The sequence below is a fragment of the Myxocyprinus asiaticus genome, chromosome 39 (genome assembly GCF_019703515.2).
Source record: "Myxocyprinus asiaticus isolate MX2 ecotype Aquarium Trade chromosome 39, UBuf_Myxa_2, whole genome shotgun sequence".
NCBI classification, from domain to species: domain Eukaryota; kingdom Metazoa; phylum Chordata; class Actinopteri; order Cypriniformes; family Catostomidae; genus Myxocyprinus; species Myxocyprinus asiaticus.
In genome coordinates, this window is record NC_059382.1 from 22,425,537 (window position 1) to 22,450,707 (window position 25,171).

At 38.6% G+C, this 25,171-nt stretch overlaps 1 protein-coding gene across 1 annotated transcript in view; it reads left to right on the forward strand.

Annotated features, from left to right (window-relative positions):
- Window positions 1–25,171, forward strand: part of LOC127429965 (endothelial cell-selective adhesion molecule-like) — an 81,536-nt gene that overhangs the window by 16,125 nt on the left and 40,240 nt on the right. The window lies entirely within an intron of this gene.

Consider the following 25,171-nt stretch of genomic DNA (forward strand, 5'->3'; position numbering starts at 1 on the left):
ATGAACTCTGTGTCAGACATTTCAGAGTGCACAGTGCTCATTAAACCTGATATCTCTCTTCTTGTGAAAAGATGGATTCTGACTCAGCTACAGCTTCCTTAAAAGTTGGAAAGGAGGACCTTGCTGCTGTTCAGAAAACTGATCCGTCTCTGTCGTTCTGTCTAGATGCTGCTGTCAGTTTGGATAAAGCTCCAGGTGGTCCAGTTACATATTATTGGGATGATGGTGTACTCATGCGACGATGGCGACCACAAGTGAATGGTGACGTGTTAGCTGTACATCAACTTGTCTTACCTTCTGCTTACCGTCCCCAGGTCCTGAAGCTGGCGCATGAGCATCCCTTGTCTGGTCACCTTGGTATCACTGAGACGTATAAGCGCATCTTAAAGTACTTCTTCTGGCTTGGATTGAGGAACAGTGTAGTGAGTTACTGCCGAGCTTGCCATGATTGTCAAGTCTCAGGTAAGCCCAACCAGACTGTTCCCTCCACTCCTCTTCATCCTATACCAGTGATGAATGAGCCATTTGAACGCTTGATCTTGGATTGCGTTGGACCCTTGCCCAAGTCAAAAACAGGTCATCAGTATCTTCTAACTCTGATGTGTGCTGCCACACGGTTCCCGGAAGCTGTTCCATTGCGCTCTCTGAGAGCTAACATCATAGTCAAAGAGGTCATCAAGTTCTGCTCAACGTTTGGACTACCGAAGGTCATCCAAACTGACCAAAGCTCTAACTTCACCTCAAAGCTGTTTGCTCAGGTTTTGAAAGAGTTGGGAGTTTCTCAACAGATGTCTAGCGCCTATCATCCAGAGTCGCAAGGAGCGTTAGAACGATTCCATCAGACTCTCAAGTCCATGCTCCGTACATACTGTGTGAGTACAGGAAAAGACTGGGTAGAAGGTCTGCCTTTGCTGCTGTTTGCTGTCCGAGAAACTGTCCAGGAATCATTAGGGTTCAGTCCGTCTGAACTTGTGTTTGGTCACACAGTTCGCGGACCCCTAAAACTCCTTCAAGAGCAGCTGATATCAAAAACCCCACTTACCACCAACCTGTTAGACTATGTCAGTAACTTCCGTGAACGACTGCATAGTGCCAGTGACATTGCTAAAGCTCATCTAATGCGTACTCAGTCTAAAATGAAGTCGAGATTTGATAGAAGGTCTGTTAAACACAACTTCCAGCCTGGTGATCAAGTTCTTGTTTTACTCCCTGTTCCGTCCTCAGCACTGCATGCTAGATTTGCTGGCCCCTACAGCGTTGAGAAAAAGTTGAGTGAGACAGATTATGTCATTTCTACTCCAGATCGCAGGAGAAAAAGCAGAGTATGTCACATTAATATGTTAAAGTCTTATGTTGGCAAAAGTGAGACAGAAGTTACTTCAAGCAAGGATGTTGAAGCAGTTAAGCCTGCTGTGGTGTTGCCTGCTGCTCTTTGCTCCTCTGTAGATGACCCAGACATGTGTGAATTGACTCCGCAACATTTTCAAAATTCAACAGTGTTAAGTCAACTTGATGACTACCTTGTATACCTGCCCCAGGATCAGAAGGAATCTATTATTCGGCTGTTTAATAAGTACCCCATGCTCTTTTCTGATGTTCCTGGCAGAACCTCTATGGCCACTCATGACATAGACGTAGGTAACTGTTCCCCCATAAAGCAACACCCATACCGTGTTAATCCTCAAAAATGAGGAGGGAAGTTGAATATCTTCTAAAGCATGATCTTGCCACACCAAGTCAGAGCCCTTGGAGCTCCCCTTGTTTATTGGTGCCCAAACAAGACTCAACGTTCTGTTTTTGCACAGACTACCGCAAAGTAAATAGCATGACCAAGCCAGATTCCTTTCCTCTGCCCAGAATGGAGGACTGTGTGGACAGAATTGGTTGTGCCCATTTTATCACAAAACTTGACCTTCTAAAAGGGTATTGCAAGTTTTGTGACTGCCCGTGCGTCTGAGATATCTGCCTTTGTGACCCCTGATAATCTGCTGCAATACTCCGTTATGGCCTTCGGGATGCGCAATGCTCCTGCGACGTTCCAAAGTTTGATGCAACGAGTGCTGTCAGGAATCCCTAACTGTGAAGCCTACTTGGATGATGTAGTAGTTTATTCCCACACTTGGGAAGAACATCTAAGTAGCCTTGATCAAGTTTTTAAGCAGTTGGCCAACGCTTCACTAACTCTTAACCTGAAAAAGTGTGAGTTTGCCAAAGCAGTGGTTACGTAATTAGGTAAAAAGGTAGGTCAGGGTCAAGTAAAGCCTGTGGAGGCAAAGGTAGAAGTTATCTTGAAGTTTCCCGTACCCCGTAATAAAAGAGAGTTAAGACGTTTTCTTGGAATGGTGGGGTATTATAGGAGTTTCTGTAGGAATTTTGCTACAGTAGTCACCCCTTTGACTAACTTGCTCAGTATTGCCCGAAAGTTTGTATGGTCCCCTGAGTGTGACTCTGCCTTTAATGCTGCTAAAGACCTCTTAAGTAGGGCTCCTGTGCTTTCTGCTCCTTGTTTCACTCTCCCGTTCAAACTGCAGGTAGATGCCAGTTCCTCAGGTGCCGGAGCTGTGTTGCTGCAGGAAGATGCCAATGGCATAGAACATCCTGTGCGCTACTTTTCAAAGAAGTTCACCAATGCTCAGCAGAAGTATAGTACTATTGAGAAAGAGGTCCTAGCCCTGGTGTTGGCGTTACAACATTTCGAAGTTTACCTTGGAGGAAGTAATCATGTCATCACTGTCTATACAGACCATAACCCCCTCGTTTTTCTGCATAGGATGCAAAATTCGAATCAGCGTCTGATGAGGTGGTCCCTCATTATTCAAGAGTACAATCTGAATATCCAGTACTGTAAAGGTTCTGAAAATACTGTAGCAGATGCCCTTTCGAGAGTATATTGTGCTGTAGAGTGAAAGAAAAGTGAGTATTTGGTTTGTATAGCTCTTATTTTCAAGACATTGGTTGATGCTTGAAAACTTATGGGTGGGGGTGTTACGTTCCGTGTTTATTTATATAATATTGTTGAATGCTACGTGCTGCTGTGTGCTGTGTCTCTCTCTCTTTCTGTGTTTCTCCGTGTGTTACTGCCGCTCAACCAGGTGCGGAGGAGAGGAAGGTGATCGCTCGCACCTGCCGCTCGTTACTGTGCAGAGGCTGCAAGCTCAAAAGCTGTTCAACATGCCTACCACACTGAAGCTTGACTTCCAGAGTGCTGTACCTCTTGCCTGCCTTGTGTTGTTCTAGTAGTTTTGTCAGAGATTGATACTGTGTAAAACTTACTCAAGTTATGGCTTATTGTAGCCCTCCAAATAAGTAATTAGCGTTGTTGTTGCGCTACGTGTTTCTCTGTGTTGGACGCTGTAGGGAGGTGGGTGCCATTTTATTTCTGTGAATCTTTTTCTCTTGTTTCTGCTTAGTTAGGGAGTTAGTGTACATTTCTGTTGTTAATTTTCTTTTGTTTTGTCAGTTTAGACAGTTTTACTCCTTAACTAGTTAGAGGGTCCTTTTGTTTGTTGTTTTGGCCTTTCCCCCTCCTGAAGTCTATTTTGCTTCCTATTTTACTTTGTTATTTGGAAATATTGTAAATAAAATACTTGACTTTGGAATTTGATGTGTCTGTTGTGCTTGGCAGGGTACTGGTACTCACTCACCCCAACCAATTTTATGTTTACCTTTCTCTGTTTCTCCCTTACCCTAGACCCTTACATCTGTTTAAATTAAACAATTTAAATTAAGATATTGTCTTTCACTGACATGCAAACATGCCTCCTTTCTGTGTAAATTAGGCTCATTATAGATTGTGCTTTACTCTTGAAAAATCTGTGCTATTTGCCCCTGACGCAATTAAAATCTCACTATTACAGCCTGAGGAAAGCAGGAGGTAAACTGCAATTTATTTAAAAGAGATGCTTGTGTACATTTTCTGTTGATCATGGCAGTAGTAATTCATCAAATAATTATCAAATGATGGAGAATATAGAAAAGAAAAAAAATTGGATACGCTCACCATAAAAAAAAGCTTTGCTTTGTCACCGTGCAGTTCAGCTGTTCACTCCCGGTGAGAATGGCTCAGTAGAAATCTGTTATTTTGATTCAAAATGTTAATCGTGTTGAGAATTCATGGGGAAGATTCACGTTTGGTGTTAAAATGCCTTAAAGGGATAGTTCACCCAAATATGAAAATTCTCTCATGATTTACTCACCCTCCTGGCATACCATAGCCCTTTTCCACCGACATGGTTCGGGGGAGGGTTCCTGGGCCGGTGCGAATTCTTGAAATGTTCAGCGTGTTTCCACCGCAGAAAAGACCGTTCCGCGGCTGAAAACCTTGCTGGTCTCCACGCAGGAACCGGGATAATGTTTTGTCACCAAATTTTTCCCAAACAACAACAGTAGCTACCATCTGCAGCAAAGAGTACTTCTTCACTCTATAAAAACAATAAAAAATCCTCAAAATGATCAGACTTCAAAAGCGTTCAGGTAACACGGATGAAACGAGTACTCTACTTGCGATATGGTCTTTACGGAGATCTGAGATTAACTATAGAGATAGCAAAGGGGAAGAAATCATCTACGAGAAGATCCAGCACGAAATGATGCACACCTGCTTCAATAAGATAATTTACCAAATCATAAACAAATTGAAAAACACTTAAGGGAGTACAAGGACCATAAGAAGGACCTAAACAAAAGTGACAGTGAACGGAGCAACAGTGTTTTGGACTCGGACACCGACCAGTCTGCTATCTAACCGGGACATTAAATTCAGCCAGTCATGCTCGAGATAAACACAGAATCACCGGTGTCCTCTGCTGATGATCTCAGTAAGTTATTATATTTGACAAATTTGTTAGCTTTCCTTACACTGTTGTCCTCTTATTTTGTGCATTGTTTTGATCAGTAATGGGATTTTTGACCAGCTACTTACTAACTTTGGAAGAACACGGCTATCTTTTAAGTAAACTTAGGGATTCTCAATCAAGATGTAAACGTAATATTATATGCTATGGCAAAACTCCAAATATAACCATCTGCTACACCAATGTTAATAATGATCCCACTGTTACAGTTTACAGAATTTAGCAAGTTAAGCCATAGTTCATACAATATAATGTAATTACCTGTCATCTTTAACATAGAAGTCGTCTCTGACAATCTTTTTAAGCAATGTAATAATGTTGGGTTGCATTACTCAAAAACAAGAGTAAAAGCTGTACACAAACACTGTTGTGACATGCCATGTTTGTTTATGGGCAGGTAAAGTAGTCGCGTAACACATTATGTCACTGTTTGGTTCTGAAGTCAGTGGCTGACTTACAAAAGGCTCCAGATTGCCCCGGGTGTGAACCATCGCCATTTCGGTGGAAAAGGGCTGACAAATGTGTATTACTTTCTTTCTTTTGCAGAATACAAACAAAGGTTTTTAGAAGAATTTTTCAGCTCTGTATCCATACAATGCAAGTGAATGGGTGTCAACATTTTTAAGCTCCAGAATCCACATACAGAGAGCATAAAAAGTAATCTATATGACTCCAGTGGTTTAATTCATGTCTTCAGACATGATATGATAAGTGTGGGTGAGAAACAGATCAATATTTAAGTCTTTTTTTTTTCCATAAATTCTTTTCCCTGCCCAGTAGGGGGCGATATGCATGAAGAATGTGAATCATGAAAAACAGAAGAAGGAGAAAGTGAAAGTGAAGTAAAAAGGGCTTAAATATTGATCTGTTTCTCACCCACACCTATTATATCGCTTCAGAAGATATTCATTTAACCACCAGAGTCTTCTGGAGTAATTTTATGTTGCCCTTATGTGGCTTTTGGAGCTTCAGAATTTTGGCACCCATTCACTTGTATTGTATGGACCTACAGAGCTGAGATATTCTTCTAAAAATCTTAATTTCTGTTCAGCAGATGAAAGAAAGTCATACACATCTGGGATGGCATGAGGGTAAGTAAATAATGAGAGAATTTTCATTTTTGTGTGAACTAATCCTTTAAGCCAGATAGCAGTGGCCATCATTATTGTGTGTATTGTGTTATTTTAGCATTAAAAGGTGCTTTTTCTCACTATCTTCGAAAATGTATATTTTGATAAATTTATCACATACTTTCCAAGTACCCCCTGAAACCCTAAGTACCCCCTGGTGTGCACATACTACTGGTGGGGAATTACCGATTTATTCCACTGCCTCTGAACATGCTGCTTAAGAAAGGTTTAGAGGTGAGATTGGTTCTGTAGGACAGTAATCCACTGGATAGTCTGAGGGGATGGCTGGAAACAAGTCTTTTAGGAGGTGTGACCTGGATTTGGATACGGCAGACCTGGTTGAGTGAGGCTAATAAGGGCCTAAAGGATCCGATCCGGCCAGGCACCTCAGAATACACCAGGAGCAGCTGTTGTACCTAGCAGATTAAAACAGCTGATTGTTTTAAGCTTTCATCTGCCTTTCCATCTCGCTCATTCTCTCTGATCTGCCACAGACTGCAAGGGAGAGGTACGTTTCCTTCACTCTTATCACAGAGGACCACAACATTTGTGCCCCATCTCTCCTGAGCTCTTATTAAACCTCCCCCTGCCCTCCCGTTACATCTGTGCAGCTGATCCACAACTATCCATCCTTCATCACATTGGCTCTACATGACAGACATCTTGTGAGGCGGCCTGGTGTATTAAGCTCTTATCTACAAGGGCTTTTTATTATGGCATCCCTGTGGTGGTGGTGGTAGCAATTACTCTGATGTGCCTGAGGATGAGGAATGGCCATATGAGAGATAATCAGAGGTGGAGGAGACTCGGCCATGCAATGCGCCCATCACCTGCAAATGTAATTAGTGAGAATAATCAGCCATGATGGCACTGAGCTCACAGTCGATCTGTGTGGGGAAGCAGCCAGCACCTGCAGCATGAATCATATCAATGTCTGTTACTTAATTTTGAATCTCCAAAATAGCAGTTTAGTTAAATATGTAAAGACATAATTATTATAACCATAATTATTTGTTTTTCATTAAGCAGATAAAATCATGTTAGTTATAGTGCACAGCATGTCGTCAAAAGCGAGTTTTATTTTTATTTGTAAATGCATATTTTATTAACACTAGCCCCTAACCCAAACCCCAACCCTAAACCAAACTGTCAATGGTGTAAAAAGTTCATTTTAGACTTAAAATTCAACTTGAGAATCGTGCTTATCCAGTGTTTCCCCTAGGATTTTTTCAGCAGCGGTGCTGTTGTGCTCGCGTCCACGAGCCCGTAACGCTGGACTCGTATTTACACGAGGAATAGCTTAAAATGATCTTAGAATCATTATAGATGGGTTATTCATGTTCGCCTTGTCATGTGTGTGTTTACTGGGGAGTTTTGGCACTTGGAGGTCTCTTGGGGTAAAATTTACTAAAACATCTGAAAATGTATAACAATCTCACCTAAATGTGGGCTACTTTTCTAAATTCTTACCTCTAGTTTTCTTGTTAGTCTTAAAGTATATAGCCTAATTATGGCTTCAGTCACTTGTTTCCCAGATAGATGTGATGCAATCATGTGCTAAATTACATTTATGTGTTTCTTGGCAGAAAATGGCCATTTAATGTTGACAAAATGCACTGAAAATGTTAACAGATGAAGTCCTGAGAGAGAACCTTGCTTATATAATACTGTATGTATATTAAAGATGGAAAATGATATATTTTAATATTATGTATATTATTAATATTATAGTTTGCTATAACATTTATATTACTATATTACTATTATTTATGTATATTTTTACATACTTATTAAAATTGACTGATTCACGTGGCAGAGAAAATATCTGTATAGGTCAGATAGAGTTCTAGAGAAATTAACAGGTGTTTAAGAGTTTTTTCTTCACCCTGCAGTATGTTCTCATCACCCAGAGTAGTTCTGGTAGCATTTTACACAAAGCATTTTTGCGGTTGCTGCCTTTCTTATCAAATGTGCTGTGTTGTGACTTTGTGAGGGACTGCCACAATATACAAGCGTCAAAACTAGATCGCTAGCTCTAATGTCCCACGCTTGCAACGTTGACAGCTTTGCTTTCTTGATTATAAACAGGAGCAATAGATTTAAAGACATGGAACAACGGCATTCGCATGTCGAATATTAAGTTCAGTTATATGTGAATTCTTCACTGCGCACGCCTACACTAAACTCAACAAGCGTTAAATGAGCTGCACGAGAGAAGGAGAGAAAGAGGAACACTGAAATGCTTATTTATTTATGCAGAATCTGGAATTACAGTTTGATACAAACACAAAATTATTGATTTGGTAATCTGTATGGATTGGTTTACCAATGCTCAGCTGCATTCTAAAGTGAATAAAGGTGTGCGGGAATTCCTCGCAGTAACGTGGAACATAAAGGCCAAAGTATACTTCGGGTGTGCAAGTTATGGAATGCTCCACGCACAGTATGTGTGACGCAAATGGCTTGACCGTACACCGCCTCATCTTGCACTGGCCATTGACTGAACAAAAAAGTGTTGACTGTCACAAAGCAGTTTTAGTGCACATGCGTAGAATGCGTTAGTATTTGTTTGCGGTCAGAAAAGTATACTCACAAAGGCAACACGGTCGACCAGGCGCGAGGCAATCTGGAACATGCAAAAACGAAGTATACCTGGGCCTTATGGGTATGATTACATTTGCGCACAATACCAGCACCGAATTTCAGTCCCTGTGGGTATCCTGCTTCTCCGTTGCAGGACACACGTCGGAGTGTTATAGGGTGGGGTCACTGTGAGTATGTGCGTGCATTTGTGTTTGTGGTGGGGTCCCCCTCGTTTCATACCAGCCATACTCAAATGCGCGCAGGGTAAAACACGTGCAGCTGACTAGGACTGGCAAGCGTTACGTTGCATAAAGAATATTAATGAACCATGTGAAATCTCAGCAGTGGTGCACCGCTGCTGAATGCATATAGGGGAAACACTGCTCATCATTGGTTATGTAAACGTAATTACTTCCTAGTTCCCATGGGTCCAGAATCCGTGTCTCGGAGGTTGCTTGCGTAACTCGCTATCATAGGGCTCTATGAATTTTTTTCCCAAATTCTGTGTTTTCCATTTTTAAAAGAAAAGGGTTTTTAAGTTGAATTACATTTTATGATTAAAAAAACCTGTCTAGTCAAATGCATTCATAGAATTTTAATCAAATGAAACAGAACAATCAACATACCATTGCATTATTTTTATCAAATGAAGAGCTTCTATACTGATCCTCACAGTGCAATAGAGAACCCAAAAATAAATTATTTTTTTTTCCTTTTCTTTCTTTTTTTTTTTTTTTTTGGTCAAATAGAGTGCTGCACATTAGAGCATCACAGTATTAATGAAAGCAGTGATGAAAATCTTGCTCTTTATTGCTCAAATATAATGCAGTTGATATATTATTTTTTATCATCATTAGTACTACTGCTTTGAATATTACATTCAGCTATACACAATTAATATATTTCTGTAGCATTTTTTCAATTTCACGCATCTATTTAAATTGAGCTTTTATTTTGGCATTTTGCCAGAAAACTTCTCACCTCTGGAAAAGCATTTCGTTGGGCTAATGTGCATATTAAACCACAAAAGGCTATGATTTATTTATATAAATATGTTGTCTGCATGTGCTGTGCTCATTCAATAAAGTGCTCTACTCTTTGTCATTAATACACACACAGAGCATGTGATGTCAATGATGCAGTTAGTATTGAAGCATAGCTTCTCACTTTCACTTACTGTTGAAGCGCGCAGCACATGCAAACCATATATTTGTTTAGTTAAATCTCAGCCTTTTGTGGTTTAATCATCACACTTGGACGTATCACAATTTTAATTTGATTAATTGTGCATTTTTACATTCATTTGATCCCAAATATGTCCAATTCTGTGACATTCCGCGTTTTATAGTTAATTCCGTTTATATGACTGGATTTCATGATTCCGTCCGATAGGGCCCTACTATCAGTTGCACTAGAAGAAAGATGATGACATTTGAAATGATGCAAAATGTCTGATGGAGGATTGCGATTGGCAGTAATTTGACAGGATGGGGTTGATTTCAGGATACATAAACTTTTGGAAGCAACATGTCGATTTGCAGTGTGATCATGTTGTTTTCAATGGTTCTTTACCAAGAACCATTTCCCGCTGTATAAGGTTTCTTGATATGGCTATATGGTTCTTTTGAGATTAAAAAAGTTCTTGTTACATTATTTTGTTGAGATTAGTGGATGTGAAGATCAGGTTTCTGGGATCTTCTGAGCACCATTGCATTGATCATTATCTAGAGAATAAAATGTTATGTGTGGAGCTTTAAAGGGATCTTCTCTGGTGTATGGAAGCATTTATATTTATAAAAGTATAGCCTATAGACTACCCAAATTGTTGGCACAAAGAACATATGCAAAACTCAAGAAATGATCTGTCTCTAAAGCAAATGCATCTAGGCAGATATTTGTTGTCACCTTCAAAGTTCTGTTACCTTCACATTTCTATGCCAGGCCTCAATTTTAGCCACTTGGGCTTCTAAATTGATGTAGTCCCAGTTTCACACAGAGCAGCATCTGTGAAACCTGCTTGGACCTGATAATCCTGGCTTCCTAGTCTGTAGAGGTTTGGAGTGCTCTACATTTTGGTGTTGGAATTGTGCTGCTTGCATTGGGCTCAGTGCTGTTTATTTAGCATTTTCCCTTAATATTTTGATTGTCAAAGCTTGCCTTATAAAGATCAGCAAAAGCAATCATAAGTTTCCATAGATACAACATGTTCAAGTTTTGAGCAGATGAGAGCTTCTATTTGTAATTGTAAAGCGTTATATTATGTCTTACATGTGAAAAGTAAGCAACCTACAGTACATTTGTATGTTTCTTGAGGCACAGAGTTTCAGTTTTAGTCATCTTTGTAAACAGCTTTCATGTGAACATGAACTCCCCTGGAACTTTTTGTCTTTTCTTCTTCCACATTGGCATTTATTACATCTATTGCACTTGTTAATATTTGTAGCTTATTTAATTTTTATAAAGTGAATTAGATGATCTGAGATGTCCGTACTCAATTTTACAACCAAGTCAAGTCAGGCATTATATTCAGAGCAAGGAAGTATAGTAAGTGGGTTTGGGATGGGAATAAAATAATAAATACAGAAACCAAATGACTCTCATGAATAAAGGTAATTTTAGGATAATTATAAATTATAATATATAGGCCTAAAAAATAGTATAATCCAGATCATATAAATACATAACATAATATTGTGTCAACAGTAGGGATGCTCCGATCAGGATTTTTACAGCCGATACGATCACCGATCTGAATACCGACCAATGATCACCTGATCGGCCGATCCCGATCATTTCACCTTTTATCAGGATCTCTGTCATAACTGGCTATATGTTAGCTTTCTGCACACTGTCACTGTTAATTGAATTTTCCTCTTCCCAGTAATATCACTATAAAAAATCTTTTTTTTAACAAGGCTTTAAAACAAGTATAGACTAACAAAATATTCTCTATATTAAGATAGATAGCCCTATAAAAATTAAGCTTAGTGCCAAACTGAAGACAAACTGATAACCCATAGATGCAATTAAACTTAATGTGACATTTTTGGCTATTGATACATTGTCATTATTTAATATAATTATTAATATTACTTATTTTATTTCTATTTTATTTTTGCATTATATTGAATACATTATATTATGGTATCTTAATATTGTATAAAGAATTATTATATTTATGAATTCCTTCCCTATGTTTTTATTTAGTTGGATGATTGTATTGATAGTTCATTTTTCACTTGTTGTTGCTTGAATGTTAATAAGGGGAACATGGGCTCTCTCATGTGGGCAAGAGATGAAAGCAAAGCGGAGAAAAAGCTCATGTTTCTGGACTCTACAGGTGCTACTACTGTTAATACCATTTAATAAGGATATATTTAAAGATGTTTGAATCACACCACATTTTTTAACTCGCGTTATTGCTGAGATGCCTATGCCCGGTGGAGACTGAGAAGCTGCCACCATGAATGATAATAAGGATCTTTTCACAGCTCATGCTGTTTTCCCTTTGCCTTGTCACGTGTGAAATGCCACATTAACAGTACAGTACACAAACTTTTCATATTCGCCATTCCTCTCCCACTGCATCGTTCTTTACTGCTAAATCAAGTTTGTTGTCTGACATCACTATGCCAATATTCCCCACACTCTGACCATGACAGTGCTGTCTCCAAACTGCTCAGGCACCTTCAGGAGATGATGTCAATGATGCATACCAATCTTATAAATCTGACAATGCATTCAAAAGATGAGAAAACAATAAGAAGATGAAGAAGAAGAACAATGAGAATACCTACAAGCATAAATGATGTGGGATAAGCCCTGCAACTATTCAGTAAGCACAACACAAAGACCTCCAGTTCAATATAAATTCAAGTGTAACCTTGGTCTAGTTGGGGATCAAACCCACAAACTTTGGAACTACTGCTGAATACTTTACACACTGTGCCACTCAACTGACATGGCTGACTGATGGCAAAGAGGCATGCTGAGTTTAGAGTCAGCACACAATTGTCAGTTATCTATGGGTGGCGCCGTCTCCAAACTGCTCAGGTAGCCTTAGGACACAATGTCAATAATGCATACCAGTCTTCTTTTAGATCAGACAATGCATTTAAAAGATATATAACTTTTTTATCAATTTAATATTGCAGAGAGGAGATTTTTTTTTTTTATTGAATCCTCAAGACCCAAGGAATCCACAGATAACAACCTCATGATTTTTAGTTCATACATTTAAAAACGTTTCATTTTTTACATTTCTTGACCCATAGGTGGCGCTGTCACTAAGCCTTGTATGTGCCCTTCTGATCATGGTCCTAATGAAACATACCAAGTTTTGTGTCAATAGGCCAAAGCGTTGCCTAGATATAGCCTCACTTCCTGTTTTACGTTGCCCTTGTTAAATTTGTATTAACGTAACTTTTCAACAAAGGCAAAAATCTAAATTCTGTATTATTTATTCTGTGCGGCACAGTCTAAAGATTATTTTGGCAAATTGAACGAAATTTCAAGGAATAGTAGCAGATAAACAAACATCATAATCCAAGATCCAAGACTGTAACAGGTGGAGATTTAATGTAAGGGGTCTATTTGAATCATCAGGAGGAGAGTAATGAGATGTCAAAATAATTAGGTTTCTAGGACAAAAAAGATACGCACGTAAGAAAAGTTATTTTTTACATGATGGTGGTGCTATAGAGTTTGTCCAAGAGACCCCAAATTTCGTATGGGGGCTATTCATTCCCACCCCTATCAGTGTACCAAATTTGATCATTTTCCTATGTAGCGTTCACAGGGCTGACATAGACTCCCATTGGGGAGGAAGAATAATAATAGTAATGATACAATAGGTGCCACAGCACCTTCGGTGCTTGGCCCCTAATAATAATAATAGTTTTAAATCACAGTAAGTTTCGAGTAGTAAATAAAAAAGAAGTAATAAAACCAGGCGCTTTGTAACCATTATCACCTAGGGTGGGGGACAAGCCCTTTTTACTTCTAAAATATTTTAGACAATGAAACATTATATGTTGGGAAATTATACTTTAAATTTTGAGAGTTTCGGCCGGTGTGTTAGTAAATAGTACCCAGCCATAAAATAATGGCTTTGAGACCCAGGAGAAGCCTCAGCCAACCTGTCGGTTTGTCAGTGAACTGAATGAGTGCACGTGCATTTAACGGTAATCTACAACAGCCAGTGTGCTATTCAGAACAACTGGGCAAACAATGTCAGGTGTATGACTCAAGTGTTACTTTCAAAACATGATTGTAATGCTGATAATGATGACAATAATTATGTTTTAAATTTAAATACAATTTAAATCATTGGTAATTAGAAAACATTCAAAAAGTATTTTGATTACTGAAGAGATTACTTTGCATTTTATTGTCATTTGTTTCATTTAATATTTAGTCCTTTCAGATGGAAAACATTTATACATATAAATGATGCGATCCAAAGTGCATTTGAACAGTGGTGAAACACTTTCTTATGATGTGTTACATTCATACGAGCAGACAGAGAAGTACGTTTGAAATAAGTTTGGAGCAGAAGAAATAGAAATAAACCTTGTGTAAATTGTCAGCTTTGCGCTAAGCTAAAATGCTATTTCTAGCCATTTTACATGCACATGTTACCAGGCACGATCATATTTTTTTATCAAGAAAATTCACGTTGGATCATAATTTCTTTTTTCTAGTAAGACCTTTGATATTAGGGCAAAACTCATATTCTTGATAATAATTTTTGTATTGTTTTCCTGTAAAAATATCTAAAAATCCTTATTAAAAAAGATTGATCTTGTTTTTGAAACAACACTGCATAAGATATTTAGGTTTTTCAGAGAATGTATTTTGTCTTACTGTACTGGCAGAGTTTTTATAGTCAAAACAAGTGAAAAGATCTACCAGTGCTGAAGAAGTAATCCAAAGTATTTAGAATACGTTACTGACCTTGAGTAATCTAATGGAATACGTTACAAATGACATTTTACAGCATGTATTCTGTAATCTGTGGTGGAATACATTTAAAAAGTAACCCTCCCAACCCTGTAAATGAGCCACTGTTGCACCACCTTTCAGAGGAAGGACGGCTACATACTTTTTGTACAAATGTGTGCACATATCATACTTCACAGACAAACTAAATACAAGGTATGGGTTTAAGAGAGATAACAATTGCTAAATTACTAGATGCAATGAATGCGACTGAGTAATAACCTGCTTTTTTGAAGAATTGTAAAATACATTATATTTCTGATTTATCATTACTGTTCTGTTGTCTGAAATGATTTCTTCATTAGATTATAAACATTGTCTGTTCTTTTTTCATCAAAATTACTGAAATAATTGTTAACGGATTCATTCAGCAACCTGTAGTTTTAAGTGGAATCGGAACCAGAATCATTAAATTCCTTGCGGTTCCCATCCTTAAGGGAGTTTCATTTTATGACGGATATGGCTTTTCTCTTCAGGCTTTGGCCATAGACTTAATGTTGACTTCTAGGCAGCAAATTAAGTTGTGTTTTGGCGAGCATCAATTATTTCTGAGTAGCAGCCTGTTACTGTCAAGCAGAGAAGCACAAAATTGAGTGTTAGGAATATGCTTGGAAAAATGTGTGACTACACAATTAACTGCTCACTAGAGGATTTATAGCAAGACCCCACTTTTCTCTTATTTTGGTGACAGTAGCCTGACATTTCATTGTCAAGAGCACTGCGTGTTTAGTTAATGTGAACACGTCTCATGTAAATAGCTAGCTCATGCTGGTAACTTTTTCATGCAATGAGAAATCATTTTAGAATGCGAACTGATGGCGTGATCAATTATTTAGGGGAACATGTTGCCTTGTCAGATGAATTGCAACATGTATATAGGCCTATGAGAAATTCAGTTGTTGGAGGGGCTGTGTGAATGGAATGTGTTATTATTTTTCAATTAAAAAAGTGAAAACCTGCAGCTGTGTGAAATATGGGTTTTTTGTACAAAAAAGTAGGGCAAAGGATGCACAGGCCTTTTAAATGATCTCCTTTAGGCTAAACAAGACATCTATCCATCATTGCTCATGTGACAAATTCCCATTAATTTCAGTGCAGCTGGCAGTTGACAGGCTAGTTTATACGCAGCTTGCTTCACTTTCAGAATCACTGATCTGTTTTGTTTCAGATCAACATCTTAAGTGTTTTCCTCTAACCTGATCTCTTTATTTCTTGCATTTCTATTACGAAAATAACAGTTCCAAATAATATATGTCTTATTTTTAATAGTTTACAGGTAACGTGTCAGTAACATAGAAAAAGAGTAGATACTGTAAACTGAAATCCTCCATATAGCATGTAAAAATGGGTATCCACATACACTCTGAATTAATAGCAATACCTAATGCAACTGTATACAGAAATTGAAATGTCACAGATTAAGAAATGCTCTTTGTTAAGGTCTGAATCTGAGTCTCCTTCCTCGTAAAGACAGCTTGGACTTTTAATGGGATTATAGTGTGAGAAAACAGCTTAGTGGCCTGGCCTAAGGAACATTGTCCAATCCCCTAAGGATCTGCAAAGTGCCCTAGCAAACAGAAGTCAGGGGGAAGGGTTGTAGTTGAGCCCACTGCATTCACATTCATATAATATAACCCAGCTAATCACACTGGACACTAATTATCTTTCACATAACAATCACAACAACTCTCGCTAATCTACTGTGTTTTTCTTTGTCTGTGTATGTTGTAGGACATATCAGGTAACTCAAATGAGTGACAGTTGCTTTCTGCTGATTAGCTATAAACATCTCTGCTTTTAAATCACGATTTTCAGTAAAAGACAATAGACACAGAAAGATCATGCTTACAACAGTGACCTCAAAAAATATTTTGACACCTAAGCCACACTTTAAAAATGCCTTTGCAAAAGACCTTGTAGCAAGTTGGTTATCAGTAAATGCAAAAATAGTTCAAAAACATTAGTTCAGAATCATTTGCGTGCAGTACTGGTATGGTATTTCATTATCTATTGCAATGAAATTCATACATATTACATGATTAAATGTCCAAATACTTTTTGGAACCATTCAATATTACTTTCAAACCATAAATGGTCTGAAATCCATACTGTGGGAATAATATTTTTTTTTTTTCACCATGATTAATTTACCATTTGCACCCCCCACCTTTTATCCACATTTATCTTCCTACTTTTAATGAATTAATTTACTATTGAGGCAGTCATTTCCATTGCCTCAAAAAATTTCCAGATGTTATGATCTGAGGCTTGGGATCGATGCCGTTTTCACGCATCGATAATCAGAACATTTCTAGATTATCAATATCGTTATTTTTCCCTACACACTCTCATGGCGAAATCGTAAGGATTCATATGACTTTTCTAAATGTAGCTAATTCATATGATATCGTATGACTTTCACTACAGCCAATGACACGGCTAGACATCGTTTCCATCTAATACGTGACAATTACTTGCTTCTGTCACACAACAGCTTCCTATCATGTTTACACACTCTACTGATCGGTTAGGTTTAGATAAGTGGTTTGGGTAAGGGCATAATATTAATAAGCATGTCGTCTCGCCTTGTCTGTGAAACTTGTGTTTACTTCCACATTAGACATCCGGGCATTTGCACGTGATGAAATTGTACAAATTTATATGAATAAACTCGTACGAAATCATACGAAATAGCCAACTTGTAAAATATGTGCAGATTTTCATGAGACTGGGTTGAATTTTACAGATATAAATAGGAAAATATCTTCACTCTAGCCATCACTGGATGATACAGTATACGTATTATATATGTATCTTTCGCAAAGCCTACACAATATATTTTCAGCTACAAGTATGTCTTTTTGTTGTTAGACAGCTTAAATGAAACCTATGGTTACATACAGTGAAACTGCATAATAAAATTCACCATTTCTAATCATTCAGTTTGCACAGTTACACCAGTTTCATACTCTAACCTGCAAACTCATTGTCACTTTATTCATTCTTAAAGAAGTATGAAAACCTTTGTAACTTTTGTGTTTCTAGACTCACAACTTTTGACTGCCACCTGTACAGCATCGATATGTCCTGTTTGTGATACCTGTGCCTTGACCTACACGGTGCTTCTCATCTGGTGTGTGACTGGCTTCAGTAATAAGTACAGTAAATGTCATATCACCCCCTTGTGGTCTCCCAAAGCTACTATGCAAGACTACATTTAATGGATGGCCAACTGACAGTGAATGACAGTGAAAGACCAAATTAGACTCCTAATTTAAATATCGGCTAATGTTAATGTATCGATGCTTCATAACGTGTCAAGAAAATAACATGGCGATCAATAATCGATGTATCGATATTTTATGACATTCCTTTATAGGTGCCTTATGTAATTTGACATAAACGAAAGACTGATTGTCACAGTGTGTCTCCTTCGTGTTTCTAAGGACTCTTATTTTGAAGTGGTTTTCGTCCTCTGTCTTCTGTTTCCCCCGGACTACATTTCCCAGAATGCACTGCTCTCATCACTGCCATCTGTTCTCCATTATTCTCACCTGTTCTCCACTCCATCGTCAGGTCTTGTGTGTATAAATATCCACTTTTTTACCCCCTCATTGTCAGATCTTGAATTGTGATGTTGTGTTGTTACTTTGTAGATTTCCTAGCATTGTTTCCTTGATTGATTCCTTGTATGATATTTGTTCCACTCCTGCGTCTTCATTAAAAGTCTGCTGATAGATCCACCACTTCCCTTCTCATCTCTCCTGATAACCACGTGACACTGATAGGGCTAGAAGTTCAGTTTGTTCAATGGGTTGTACTGTTGTGTACCTGGGAGTCGATTGTTCAGCTGGCAAAATATGGAAAATGCATCTTTCCATACATTTTCATCAAACAAAAAACAGAAAGCTGTGAAAATTAAATCAGACCTTGGATTTGACTTTAAAGAGTTCACCCAAAAATAAAAATTCTGTCATCATTTACTTACTCTCATTTTGTTCCTAACTAGGGATGTGCAAGACGGCTAACGTATGTTAATGTAATCTTGTGTTGAAGCAGTAAACGTATTCGACTCGAGTCCTGATTACCCCACCGAACTTTACTTATTTAGATAATGGATCTAAAGAATATGTGGAGATGGGGTGGAGGTGGGATGTCAGGAGAGTTGTCACAGGAAGTAGGTAAGCAGCGGCTTATATACTTCTGCTTGTGGGCTGTGATTTGTCAGATTACATTTAACATGCTCCTCCCGAACCTCTGTTAATTAACTCCATTTCAGTAGTTCGTATGTTAATGTAATCTTGTGTTGAAGCAATAAATGTATTTGGCTTGCTGTCCTTATATTGGAGGGCTCGGAGTACGAGACTCGACTCGAGTCCTGATTACCCCGAAAAAGGCTTTAAGATGAAAGAACAGTACCATGACTATGGCAGGAAGTATTTAGGACAGCAAGCCAGCAACAATTCTATTTGGTAAATTGGCATGGCAGATGCTTCTGAATTGTTTTTCCCCTCCAAAATTTGTACAGAGGGAATGCTTTAAGCATTTGTTTGAAGGTGTGTTCTTGTACGATTGAAGGTCGAGAGGGCTACGCTGCAATTCGAACGAGAGACCACCACTTGTCGTAGAAGTGGGTGGGCTCATGCTATGCGTACAAGGAAGGTGAAAATGAGAGTTGGCTCGTGCTGCGTTCGAAAGGGAGGGCTCACACTGCAATTCAAATGGGAGACTGTTCTAAGAGAGAGAGGTTTAGCTCACGGCATTTGAACGGGTAAGCCCAGCAAAGGGAGGGCTCACACTGCGATTCGAACGGGAGCGTTCACGGCATTCGAACGGGTAAGTCCAGCAAGCAGTCGAACGGGGAGAAGGCTTGCGCTCTGTTCGAAAGGGAGGGCTCACACTGCGATTTGAACGGGTGACTGCTCTATAGATAGAGAGCGCTCGCGGCATTCAAACAGGTAAGCCCAGCAAGCAGTCGAACAGGGAAAGTGAGCACTAGGTGCATTCGAAAGGGAGGGCTCACACTGCGATTCGAACGGGAGACTGCTCTATAGAGAGAGAGCGCTCGCGGCATTCGAACGGGTAAGCCCAGCAAGCAGTCGAACGGGGAGAATGAGAACGAGAGTTGGTTTGCACTGCGTTCAAAAGAGAGGGCTCACACTGCGATTAGAACCGGAGACTGCTCTATAGACAGAGAGCGCTCACGGCATTCGAACGGGTAAGCCCAGCAAGCAGTCGAACGGGGAAAATGAGAACGAGAGTTGGTTTGTGCTGCATTCGAAAGGGAGGGCTCACACTGCGATTCGAACGGGAGACTGCTCTATAGAGAGAGAGCGCTCGTGGCATTTGAATGGGTAAGCCCAGCAAGCAATCAAATGGGGAAAATGAGAATGAGAGGAACGGGGCTTGTTTGCAGGGGTAGCCTCACTCAATAGACTACCCATAGATAGGGAAATATGGTGCTTTGGTGGTGGTGAGGTGGTGGCCACTATCTCCTGTAATGCTACCTGCAGCTGCTGAGAAGCGAAGACAAAAAGGCTTCGGTGGAAGCATGGTAAAAAAGCTGCTGCGGCAGTAGAGTAAAGTGGGCCTCCTGTGGGAGCGGAGTTTAAAACACTGCTGCAGCAGTGGATTGAGTATTTGGGGGCATAGTGAAGGAGCTCCTGTGGGAGCGCTGCTGTGTTTCCATTGCTGTAGATGCACTTCTATGAAAGTATGGAACTTAGACATTGAAAGTGCCTGTGGAGAATATATTAACAACTGTGTACACACAATTGGTATGGGTGGGGCACTGTTGCTGTGGTATCAAGTAGGGCACAAAAGACTTCATTAGATTTATTAACACCTGTAATGGAAGCAAAGGTTAGTTTGTACTTACCTGTAGTGGAGCAAATGGTTAGTTAGGAATACATAAATGTATTACCTTTATATACATCTGTAAGGGAAGCAAAAGGTTAGTTATGGTAAACGTGTCAATTGTGTTCATATGCAGCTTTGAGGAAAGCAAAAGTTTAGTTAAGAATACAACTTAATTACATTTGTCATGGTAGGGCACTGTTGCTGTGGTATTAAGCAGGGCACAAAAGACTTCATTAGAATCATCAACACCTGTAAGGGAAGCAAAGGTTAGTTTGTACTCACCTGTAGGGAGAGCAAATATTAGTTAGGAATATGTACCTTTATATACGTCTGTAAGGGAAGCAGAATGTTAGTTCCAGTGACAGGAATTTAAATGGGCTCTCGCAGAGACCTGCTGGAAGTAATATTGGTGAGACTCTGCAGAAGGCGCAATTTCAGGCATTGCGGTAGAAAAGACAAAATAAGCATATTTAGGTGAAACTTTAGAAAGCGTGCTAGGGAATACAGTACATCTTCATAAAAAATGTGAAAAAATAGCATAAAATGATCTGAGAAATAAGAGCTTTGGCTCTGTACTGCATACAGATATGCATGGACTTGCAAGCATCATTGAAGGATTCACTTTAGGCCATTCGCTCTTTAGGAGTATAACTGTCACCTGTAGTACAATATACTTCTTGCATAGGAAATCGGTCAGTTAGCACTGCTTTCCGGGTGGAAAGTTTAGATAAGAGAACATATGAGCAGTCGTAGAGAGCTGTTTCAAATTTTTAAAGTGCAGGAGCAGCCAGTTTGCGGCAGCAACTTCACACTGTAAACTGCTTCGTCGAATGGAGCATAGAAAGACAGACAGGGTAAAAAATATATAAATATTTATATATAACACTTAACGTGGTAGCCGCCAATACTGCTAAAAAACAAAGATCTGCTATGGCAGCTTCTGTTGAATAGCGAGACTGTTTGGACGGAAGAGCTGTTCTGGTGGAGCCGAATGCTTTGCAGGGAAGTTGCATCCGATGATCCGTTTGCCTGGGTCTGTTTGTGGGAAATGGGTGGGGCCGAATGAAGGAAAGACTCTCATGTCAGGAGAGTTGTCACAGGAAGCAGGTAAGCAGCGGCTTATATACTCCTGCTCGTGGGCTGTGATATGTCAGATTAAAATTAACATGCTCCTCCCAAACCTCTGTTAATTAACTCCATTTAAACGAAAATTTAGGAGTCGACTAGTCTAAAAAGAAAGAAACCCTCAGAAAACAGTCAAAAAATATTGTGTTTATGCAACCCATTTAAAATACTTCCAACAGTCAAATCTGATGTTAAATTCAGCTGAAAAAGGGGCATTTTTCTGCAACGTGCTTACCTTGAATTATTACCATTGTAGGCTACATTAAAGACATGCATTTAATGAATCAGCGTTAGCGAATACAGGCATATTTATTGAACACAATTGAATGAATAGTGCAGGATCGATAATGCACCCTAATAGCCTGTTCATAACAGAATTCACCAATTAAAAGTTACTTAACATATTAAAACAGTCAGGACATTACTGAAAATAATTCACAGGTAAGCCAAAAACTACGAGAAAGAAAAAATTCGCTAAAAATGTGCACTTATTTTACGACGTGAATTAGCTCTAATCTGACAGCTGTTCAGTTAAGAATGTTAACCAATAACAGTTACGATGTAAAAAAAAAAAAATAGCTATTGGATAGAAAAAAATAGGCCTTTGGGAAATGTACAATAAACCAAATGTATTGTTCTAAACATGATGTGCACACAGAATAAAAGAGTTTAACCTGTTAAACAGTCGGCACATCATTGAAAATAGCCTTGTTGATCAGCAGGGTAGAAAAATGGTATACCTAGCTTAATACAGTCATTTTCTAGGCTACTTACTCAAAAACATAAATTTTTGATGAACAAAATTAACATGTCAACATGGTCCGGTAAAAGACGGAACTTGACTCACCTGAGGTGATTATCCTGCATAGTGGTCAACCTATATATCACTGAGGCGATAATATTTGGAATGTTTTAATTATCGGCATCAGCCAATAAATTTTCCCGTTTGGCCGATTTGTTTCTTAAGTGTGCTAAGAATTGCCTGCTTGCATGTGAAGCGACTGAGATGGTTTGTTTTGTTGTTATGTGCCATCATGTTACTACAATCACTGGCATAGAATTGGGGGAGATGGGGGGCACACATCCCCCCCAATGCTGTGAAGGGGGAGATTTGCCCCTGTGAGTCTGTCATATTGAGACAAAAAATGTAAGTCCCCCCTCCGTTGAACGAGTTGATATTGCCCAACTAGACAGGAGAGTCATGTGGTACCTGTTACTTTTCTCAGCACTGGCCAGGATGCATGAACTCACAGTTGTTTATTATTACTGGATGATGATTTTCATGATATTGCGCATAAGCGGTGATGTGCCCTAGATTGGAGCGTCTCTTTCTTATTTTTATTTATTAACATTTTTTGTGTGTGTGTGTGTGTGTGTGTGTGTGTGTTTCTCAGTTTTCTTATTGTAGGGCTACCCTTAGCATCCACATAACCCCCAGAAATACGTACACTTAGACGTTTAAACAATTATGTGATATGCATTTTTTGCATTTGTGTTGTTGCATAATAAGCAAATGTGCAAATAATTGTAAAACCGGTTACCGCAGGTTTTTTTCTCAGAATGTAATCTAAAATTTAAAAATTCACAACGGGGCATCCCTACATTGAATATACTTTATCTTATTTATAATGTTAAAGTGCTCACCTGTTTCATTCTCCCTCTCTCTCTCCTCAACAGTTCTCTGTAACATTTAACTGTCTTGTCTAATGATAAAAAGGCAAATATCAATAAAACTAATATAATTTACCATCTGCAAATATGCGCATATCTCGTTTAAACAGATGTAATAAACCAAACTCACACAACTTCAGCAGATCCAGCATCCTATGGAACACTCATTTATTTACCTCTGAAGCACGTATTCTAACAGCCTCTCATCAACAGTTCCCTGTCACTTTTAACTGTCTTGTCTAATGATAAAAGGCAAATATCAATAAAACTTCTATTATATACCATTTTCAATTCTTGAACCTCATGAAAATCCAGCGTTTTCTTCCCATCGAGCGCTCATCTAATATCTTCCTCTGAAATGCGTATTCTATTAGCCAGAATCAAAATTTCAGGATCAGGATCAAAAGTTCCTCTGATTCACAAATCATGACGGTCACTCCATGGCAATCCAAGAAGGTGATCCAGGCCATTTAAACTGTAAGGAGAGGAGCGCAACTTCAAAGTAAAAGCCCTTCACCTGTGCTATAAGGAAATGTCTTATTCACTGTGCACTGTATGTACAATTGGTTTGAGTCAATATTTTTTTTGAGAAAATGTGATTGTTAATGTGCACATGGCATCCATGGTTCCTGGACAACTGTGTGTACTGTTATTTCCTTCTTCCTAATATATTAACAATTACTTCATGTGCAAAAAAATTACTAAAATTTGATGACTAAACAGAAATCAGAAAAAACAGCTATCTACCATTTTAAATACAATATTATTTTATATTTTTATATTTTATATTATTATAAGTTCAAGTTTAGTGTGAAATTGAGTAAATATGGTGCTAAATAAGAGTTTATTCATTTTTTAGCAATTTTATGTTTATGTTATTTACTTTATTAAATTGTGTGATATATCGGCATTGTATCGGCCTATTGGCCACCCTGCTCTCTGGATATGGCATCGGCCATTAAAAAACCCATATTGGTCAATCACTAATCCTGCACTTGAAAAAGCCTGCTCGGTCTGAAAATAACTTGCAACTTAGCATGCATACTTTTAAAGAAGAGTCAAATGTGAAAACATCCATAGCGAATTTCAAGCCAACGTTTCGAAAATCCGCTTTCTGTACCACCACCAAAGTGATTATCATAACTAGTTTGCTGGTCTTGCAAAAGGGCATTTTCCTGTGCGTGCTGGAAGTGAGAGAGGGAAGAAGCGTGTGCGGCCAGCGTGGACTGAGGTGAAATGAAACTTTGTATACATCTGCTTCAGATATCCTTTTAAATATTTATTATTATTATTAATTACATTTAAAATGTAAGGTTAATATGACAGTAATTTAAGCTGTAGCCTTTGTAAAATATAATCCAAACCAGATTGTTTTCCACTAAATTCGACCCAAATCATTATCAAAGGACATAGATTATTCACTTTAGCCATCACTGGATGTTATATTGTGTCTATGTATCTTTCATAAGGCCTACACAGTGTATTTTCAGTTCAATTGCACAATAAATGTAGCCTTTTCTAATCGCTCAGTTTGCACATTTACACAAGTTTCATACACTACCCTGCAAACTCATCAACATCACCTTGTTCATTCATAAAGAAGTATAAAAATATTTATAACTTTTGTGTGTATGGTCACTAGATTCATAACTTTGGACTGCAACGCATCGATGCGTCCTGTGTGCGATACCTGTGCTTTGTCCTACCCGCAACGGCTTGAGGCTGTTAGTCTCTAACATTCTGCCTAACATCTCCTTTTGTGTTCCATGGAAGAAAGTCATTTTCATAAAAAATTCTCCTTTTTAAATTTTGGGTGAACTATCGCTTTAAAACAATACGATCTTGAATGGATGGTACTGTCATCCCTCACAGCCTTTTTTAGTTTGTTTTTTGTGGAGACATGTTTCCTGTGCAGTTCTGTTCTGATTTAGTCCTTGCTGGTTCTTGTAT